Here is a 7,746-nt window from a genome sequence, read left to right on the forward strand (position 1 = left end):
TATCAGATCAGAATCACATCACTCACCAAACAGCACAGACACAGACACAGAGTCCGAAAGTATTCCTTCAACAGATGAACCATCAACGTCAGCGTCATTAGAAACCGCAACAAAAAAGAGAAAAACTTCTGTATCTGGACCACTTGATACTGCATTTAAAGCTATAGATTTATTTGCTGCAGGGGGGTCTCGACACTCAAAAATAACAAACGCTATTTTATATTTTATATGCAAAGACAATCGGCCATTTTATGTTGTTCAAGGCCTTGGATTTCGACGAATGTTAAAAGAACTTGCTCCACTTTATAAAATTCCTCATTCTGACACTTTGAAACATAAATTGGATGTTAAGTATGATGCCTTAAAGAATGTATACAAAGAAAAGTTTTTCAATATTTGCCACTTTTCTATTACCTGTGATGTGTGGACAGAAACCATGTCAATGAGAAGTTTTCTTGGAGTGACATGTCATTATATTGAAGACGGTAAATTGTGCTCAACCACAATAGAAATTCATGAACTCTCCGACCGACATACGGCAAGTTACATTGGAGAGCAGTTGGTGGACATTTTGACCAAATGGAATATAGATCCACAGAAAGTTGCGGCAGTGGTTACCGACAGTGCTCAAAACATGGTGAATGCAGTAAATAATACTTTTGACAAACAGAGACATATCCCATGTTTTGCACATTTGCTAAATTTGGTGGTCGAAAATATATTTACTTCCAAATCTCAAAAGGAAAACCCTAGCGATGAGAGTAATAAAACTTGTTTATAAGTGAAAGCAAAACTCAGAGTCGATCTCCACAAATATTTATTAATAAAGGTTGTTATCTGCCTAACATGTTTCGGGTGTATTCAGACACCCATCTTCAGAGGCTGTAAGTTATACAGTGTGTTAATTAATTACTTATAAAACTAAGGATATGGAAGCCTACCTTAACTAGATCACTAGTCTGCTGACTGTCATTCTAAAAGGGGGGACAGCTGAACCCAGATGTACTAAGGTGGTTTTTTTATTCTGCACGGGGGAAAAAAACCTTGATCAAAAAACCCAGTTCTGGTTCAGAGGTGACAGGTTGCTCCGTTTTTTATTCTCGAAGGGGAAAAAAACTTAATCAAAACCCAGTGTTGATGTCAAAAATGAAGTTAGTTGTTCGGTTTTTTATTCTTGAAGGGGGAAAAAACTTAATCAAAACCCAAAGAAGTTGAATGATGTAAAAACTGCATGTTTATCTGTAATAAAAAGCATGAATAGAAATAGGATGTCCTGAAGGGGTGTATATGTAATGGGGGGGGGGCGGCAGATAAATTAAAGTCAAAAAGATAAAATGAAAGGCAAGTCAAAAAAAAAAGGGGGGCTAAACTGTATATCTTACCTGAAGGAGACCAAATGGACACGAAAGGGACGTCACACAACAAAAAACCGCGGTGGACACTCACAAGTTCGACATTTAACAGATTAAAATGGGTGGCGACTTTCCCTTTGTCACTGTGGAGGTGTGACCGTGCAGGGCAACATAGCTTGGGTGCAGCAGGACATGGAGTGGCCAAAATGGCTTCCAACCCACGCCAAGGGCAGGTTGCAGGAAGCGGAAGTCTAGGGGGCAGCAACATATTGCCAAACTCGAAAAAACCAAAAAACCAAATCCCCCAGAGAACTGAAAAGGTCAAAACCCCCAGAGCCGGACATGACAGACAGCTGACAGCAGACAATACATGTGTGATCGGTCCACTCATCAAAACAATACAGTGTAAACAAATAAAGTTAGGTTAAATTGGTACTTAACAATAATCATCCGACCGCTTAATTATAGGTTTAACAAATAGTGCAATGGTTAGTCGACAAATGAAAGCAAGAAACAAAATTAAAATTAGATTAACGTTAAGTAATGAGCAACCTTCAACCTGGGGACACAAAAGCACAGATTAAACACAGTTCTTGAGCACAGGCAAAAGCAAACGTAAGTATCAAACAGTGGGAATTGATTAAGGGTAAATGGGGGTTGAAATTTAATGTAGGGGGACTGGGAAAAGTGTCTGGGGAACTAGAAATTGAGGGATCTGAAGAAAGGAGTGGAGCTATGTCTAAGCTGGTCATTAAGGCAGACCACCTTATCGTTGGATGAAGCCTTGTGGATTTCAAGGACCTCCAGAAGGTCCAGCAGATTGCCTTTTCCACAGAAATGGAGGGGCTTAAAGCCCTCATCAACGTTGAAAGTATGGTTATTAACGCGAAGGTGGCGTGAAAATAGTGATTTCATGTAGCTAGTGTTCAAATTTGGGTTGTTAATAAATTTTTCAAACTCTCTCTTGTGTTCATGTATTCGAGTTGCAAATTTTCTACCTGTTTGACCAACGTAGACAGCTTCACAGTTGGCCGTGCAGCAAGAGAGCTGGTAAACACCAGACTTATTAAGGAGCGGAGTTGGATCTTTGGAGTTGACAAGAAAACGGGATGCAGAGTGTGATACTTTAAAGCAGATAGAAATGCCATAGGACTTGAACAGGGACTTGAAACCAAGAGAAAAAGGCCCCAAATAAGGTATTGAGAAGTATCTAGTCTCAATGTCATGCTCTCCCACTGTGAGCCTTCTGTTGACAAATTTCTTGAAGTGGTTGTAGTAGATTTTGTTAACTAAACTAGGAGGGAAACCATTGTTGGTAGCCACTGTTCTGATCCATGAAAGTTCCCTGTTAAAGCTGGGCTCCAGCAGGGGTATGCTAAACAGTCTGTGGAAAAAGCAGTTCAAGGAGGCAGTCTTTTGAGAAAAGGGGTGATTAGAGGAGAAAGGAATGATACTATCTGTGCTAGTGGGTTTGTGGTATATTGAGAACTCAATCCTGTTGTCTACTCTGGAAATCAAAATGTCGAGAAAGGGCAGTGATTGTGAAGACTCCAGTTCCATAGTGAACGTAATAGAATTATGTAAGGTATTAAGAAAGTCAAAGAATTGTTGGAGCTCAGGCAAAGTGCCATTAAAGATGCAAAAAATGTCATCTACATATCTCCTGTAGAAAAGAATTTTGGAGAATAAAGGGGATTTATCAAGGGATGATTCAATGTTTGACATAAAGATTTCGGATAAGAGAGGAGAGAGACCAGAGCCCATTGCCAGGCCGTCTTTTTGAGCGTAAAATCTGTCTTTGAATTGGAAAAAGTTTTGATCGATGACAAGTGAAACCAGGGCAATTATGTCATTAATGACAGGTGGAGCGAGATTACCGGGATGGGAGAGAATATTTTCTAGAAGGGGGATGCATTGTGTGGGGGGTATACTGGGAAACAAACTGGACACGTCAAAAGAGACCATAAGCGCTGTAGATGGAATGTTAATGTCTTTGAGTTGACCGCAAAGTTCTGTAGAATTTTTAATGGCGTATTTACTCTTAAAGTTAGAAGTAAGTAAAATAAAGTTGTTCAACCATTCCGCTAGGCGATGACATGGTGCGCCACAAAAGGAGACCACAGGTCTGATTGGAGTGTTCAGCTTGTGGATTTTAGGTAGTCCATAGAGTTTAGGAACTGAAGGATTGACAGGGAGGAGTCTATATTTGTTGCAGTTCAAAGAAGAGAGGGTGGTTTGTGCTGTGTTGATAACTGATTTAAACTTGGAGAGGAATTTGTCAAGAGGGGATGTAGATAGAACCTGAAAAGAGGGAGTATTCAAGAAGTCGAGGACCTTAGTGTCATACTGTTCCCTGTCCATCACCACCACACAGTTACCTTTGTCCGCTCTGGTCACTACCAGGTCATGGTCTTTAATTCTGCGGCGCAGAGACATGAGATTTTTGTTCAGATTTGAAGTAAGAGGAGTTTGTGTTTGTTCAGAGAGTTGCCGGTGGTATTTATTTAGATAAGAGGCACATGAGGAACGCAGGGCGCCCTGTGCTGTTTCAGGAAGACCTCTAGAGATGACATTTTCTATGTTTGCGGCAAGGATCTGTAAGTCCAGTGCTCTCGGTTGAAAATTGTAGTTAAATTTCAAACCTAAGTTGAGAATCTCAAGATCAGAGTCAGATAGAGCAAAATTGGACAAGTTTAGTGTGCGGCGATGGAAAGGGAAGGTGGAGGGTTGGTGAGGTGGGATTCCGAAAGTACCATGAAAAATGTCATTGTCAAAAGTGGGGTTGTCATCGTTAGTAGGTGAGTCAAGTGGAGGATGAGGGATAGGAGCTGGGGGTGAACATGTAGTAAGATTGTGGGGGGGGCTATCTGTGAGGATCATTGGAGGTGGGTGTCTAAGTGCAAAGGGGGGGGGGGCAGTTTTGAGTGAGGTGTGAGAGTTTACCAATTAGGACCCTGTGCTTTTTGTCGCCCAAGTCAGATACATAATCTAGTAGAGAGTGGTGTAAGACATCAAATTCAATCGAATGTAATAAACTAGTAATTTTGAAATAAATACATTTGAGCTTAAGCTCAGTGGTGCTCAGTCTAAAGTACAATCTTTTTACCTCCTCTTTGATCCAAATCCTCGAGGCATGATGGAGTGCCTTCTTGGAGGCTGTGGTGTTGGAGTTGGATCGCAAAGAGACATACTTGGGTTGTAGGCCTCTACGCAGACACTCAGAGTTGAACCAAATGTCCAGGCGGGTAAACTTCCTCCTTAGTAAGTTTTCGAGTTTGGCAATATGTTGCTGCCCCCTAGACTTCCGCTTCCTGCAACCTGCCCTTGGCGTGGGTTGGAAGCCATTTTGGCCACTCCATGTCCTGCTGCACCCAAGCTATGTTGCCCTGCACGGTCACACCTCCACAGTGACAAAGGGAAAGTCGCCCCCCATTTTAATCTGTTAAATGTCGAACTTGTGAGTGTCCACCGCGGTTTTTTGTTGTGTGACGTCCCTTTCGTGTCCATTTGGTCTCCTTCAGGTAAGATATACAGTTTAGCCCCCCTTTTTTTTTTGACTTGCCTTTCATTTTATCTTTTTGACTTTAATTTATCTGCCGCCCCCCCCATTACATATACACCCCTTCAGGACATCCTATTTCTATTCATGCTTTTTATTACAGATAAACATGCAGTTTTTACATCATTCAACTTCTTTGGGTTTTGATTAAGTTTTTTCCCCCTTCAAGAATAAAAAACCGAACAACTAACTTCATTTTTGACATCAACACTGGGTTTTGATTAAGTTTTTTTTCCCCTTCGAGAATAAAAAACGGAGCAACCTGTCACCTCTGAACCAGAACTGGGTTTTTTGATCAAGGTTTTTTTCCCCCGTGCAGAATAAAAAAACCACCTTAGTACATCTGGGTTCAGCTGTCCCCCCTTTTAGAATGACAGTCAGCAGACTAGTGATCTAGTTAAGGTAGGCTTCCATATCCTTAGTTTTATAAGTAATTAATTAACACACTGTATAACTTACAGCCTCTGAAGATGGGTGTCTGAATACACCCGAAACATGTTAGGCAGATAACAACCTTTATTAATAAATATTTGTGGAGATCGACTCTGAGTTTTGCTTTCACTTACACTCATCACTCCACTGTGTGCATATGGACTACTACTTTTCGATACAATCAGCTGGTCAAGCTTTCCTGGTCCGTGAACTGAAGAAGAACTTACTAAGGAGGAAGTTTACCCGCCTGGACATTTGGTTCAACTCTGAGTGTCTGCGTAGAGGCCTACAACCCAAGTATGTCTCTTTGCGATCCAACTCCAACACCACAGCCTCCAAGAAGGCACTCCATCATGCCTCGAGGATTTGGATCAAAGAGGAGGTAAAAAGATTGTACTTTAGACTGAGCACCACTGAGCTTAAGCTCAAATGTATTTATTTCAAAATTACTAGTTTATTACATTCGATTGAATTTGATGTCTTACACCACTCTCTACTAGATTATGTATCTGACTTGGGCGACAAAAAGCACAGGGTCCTAATTGGTAAACTCTCACACCTCACTCAAAACTGCCCCCCCCCCTTTGCACTTAGACACCCACCTCCAATGATCCTCACAGATAGCCCCCCCCACAATCTTACTACATGTTCACCCCCAGCTCCTATCCCTCATCCTCCACTTGACTCACCTACTAACGATGACAACCCCACTTTTGACAATGACATTTTTCATGGTACTTTCGGAATCCCACCTCACCAACCCTCCACCTTCCCTTTCCATCGCCGCACACTAAACTTGTCCAATTTTGCTCTATCTGACTCTGATCTTGAGATTCTCAACTTAGGTTTGAAATTTAACTACAATTTTCAACCGAGAGCACTGGACTTACAGATCCTTGCCGCAAACATAGAAAATGTCATCTCTAGAGGTCTTCCTGAAACAGCACAGGGCGCCCTGCGTTCCTCATGTGCCTCTTATCTAAATAAATACCACCGGCAACTCTCTGAACAAACACAAACTCCTCTTACTTCAAATCTGAACAAAAATCTCATGTCTCTGCGCCGCAGAATTAAAGACCATGACCTGGTAGTGACCAGAGCGGACAAAGGTAACTGTGTGGTGGTGATGGACAGGGAACAGTATGACACTAAGGTCCTCGACTTCTTGAATACTCCCTCTTTTCAGGTTCTATCTACATCCCCTCTTGACAAATTCCTCTCCAAGTTTAAATCAGTTATCAACACAGCACAAACCACCCTCTCTTCTTTGAACTGCAACAAATATAGACTCCTCCCTGTCAATCCTTCAGTTCCTAAACTCTATGGACTACCTAAAATCCACAAGCTGAACACTCCAATCAGACCTGTGGTCTCCTTTTGTGGCTCACCATGTCACCGCCTAGCGGAATGGTTGAACAACTTTATTTTACTTACTTCTAACTTTAAGAGTAAATACGCCATTAAAAATTCTACAGAACTTTGCGGTCAACTCAAAGACATTAACATTCCATCTACAGCGCTTATGGTCTCTTTTGACGTGTCCAGTTTGTTTCCCAGTATACCCCCCACACAATGCCTCCCCCTTCTAGAAAATATTCTCTCCCATCCCGGTAATCTCGCTCCACCTGTCATTAATGACATAATTGCCCTGGTTTCACTTGTCATCGATCAAAACTTTTTCCAATTCAAAGACAGATTTTACGCTCAAAAAGACGGACTGGCAATGGGCTCTGGTCTCTCTCCTCTCTTATCCGAAATCTTTATGTCAAACATTGAATCATCCCTTGATAAATCCCCTTTATTCTCCAAAATTCTTTTCTACAGGAGATATGTAGATGACATTTTTTGCATCTTTAATGGCACTTTGCCTGAGCTCCAACAATTCTTTGACTTTCTTAATACCTTACATAATTCTATTACGTTCACTATGGAACTGGAGTCTTCACAATCACTGCCCTTTCTCGACATTTTGATTTCCAGAGTAGACAACAGGATTGAGTTCTCAATATACCACAAACCCACTAGCACAGATAGTATCATTCCTTTCTCCTCTAATCACCCCTTTTCTCAAAAGACTGCCTCCTTGAACTGCTTTTTCCACAGACTGTTTAGCATACCCCTGCTGGAGCCCAGCTTTAACAGGGAACTTTCATGGATCAGAACAGTGGCTACCAACAATGGTTTCCCTCCTAGTTTAGTTAACAAAATCTACTACAACCACTTCAAGAAATTTGTCAACAGAAGGCTCACAGTGGGAGAGCATGACATTGAGACTAGATACTTCTCAATACCTTATTTGGGGCCTTTTTCTCTTGGTTTCAAGTCCCTGTTCAAGTCCTATGGCATTTCTATCTGCTTTAAAGTATCACACTCTGCATCCCGTTTTCTTGTCAACTCCAAAGA

At 41.5% G+C, this 7,746-nt stretch overlaps 3 long non-coding RNA genes across 5 annotated transcripts; 2 read left to right on the plus strand and 1 right to left on the minus strand.

Annotated features, from left to right (window-relative positions):
* Positions 1 to 756: 756 nt before the first annotated feature.
* Positions 757 to 7,746, minus strand: LOC145734855 (uncharacterized). 2 transcript variants are annotated; one of them, XR_014179530.1, is made up of 3 exons: positions 6,598 to 7,746; positions 942 to 1,239; positions 757 to 882 (listed from the first exon to the last, which is right to left on the minus strand). It is a non-coding gene; the product is annotated as an uncharacterized LOC145734855 (long non-coding RNA). The 2 variants fall into 2 exon arrangements; XR_014179529.1 differs by lacking the exon at positions 6,598 to 7,746 and adding an exon at positions 1,383 to 1,668.
* On the plus strand, positions 1,828 to 2,313 carry LOC145734858 (uncharacterized). Its single transcript, XR_014179532.1, has 2 exons — positions 1,828 to 1,967; positions 2,026 to 2,313. It is a non-coding gene; the product is annotated as an uncharacterized LOC145734858 (long non-coding RNA).
* On the plus strand, positions 3,048 to 5,482 carry LOC145734854 (uncharacterized). 2 transcript variants are annotated; one of them, XR_014179527.1, is made up of 4 exons: positions 3,048 to 3,585; positions 5,015 to 5,062; positions 5,138 to 5,313; positions 5,373 to 5,482. It is a non-coding gene; the product is annotated as an uncharacterized LOC145734854 (long non-coding RNA). The 2 variants fall into 2 exon arrangements; XR_014179528.1 differs by lacking the exon at positions 3,048 to 3,585 and adding an exon at positions 4,262 to 4,873.

The sequence above is a fragment of the Ips typographus genome, linkage group LG10 (genome assembly GCF_016097725.1).
Source record: "Ips typographus isolate SLU linkage group LG10, UJ_Ityp_2.0, whole genome shotgun sequence".
Taxonomy (NCBI): domain Eukaryota; kingdom Metazoa; phylum Arthropoda; class Insecta; order Coleoptera; family Curculionidae; genus Ips; species Ips typographus.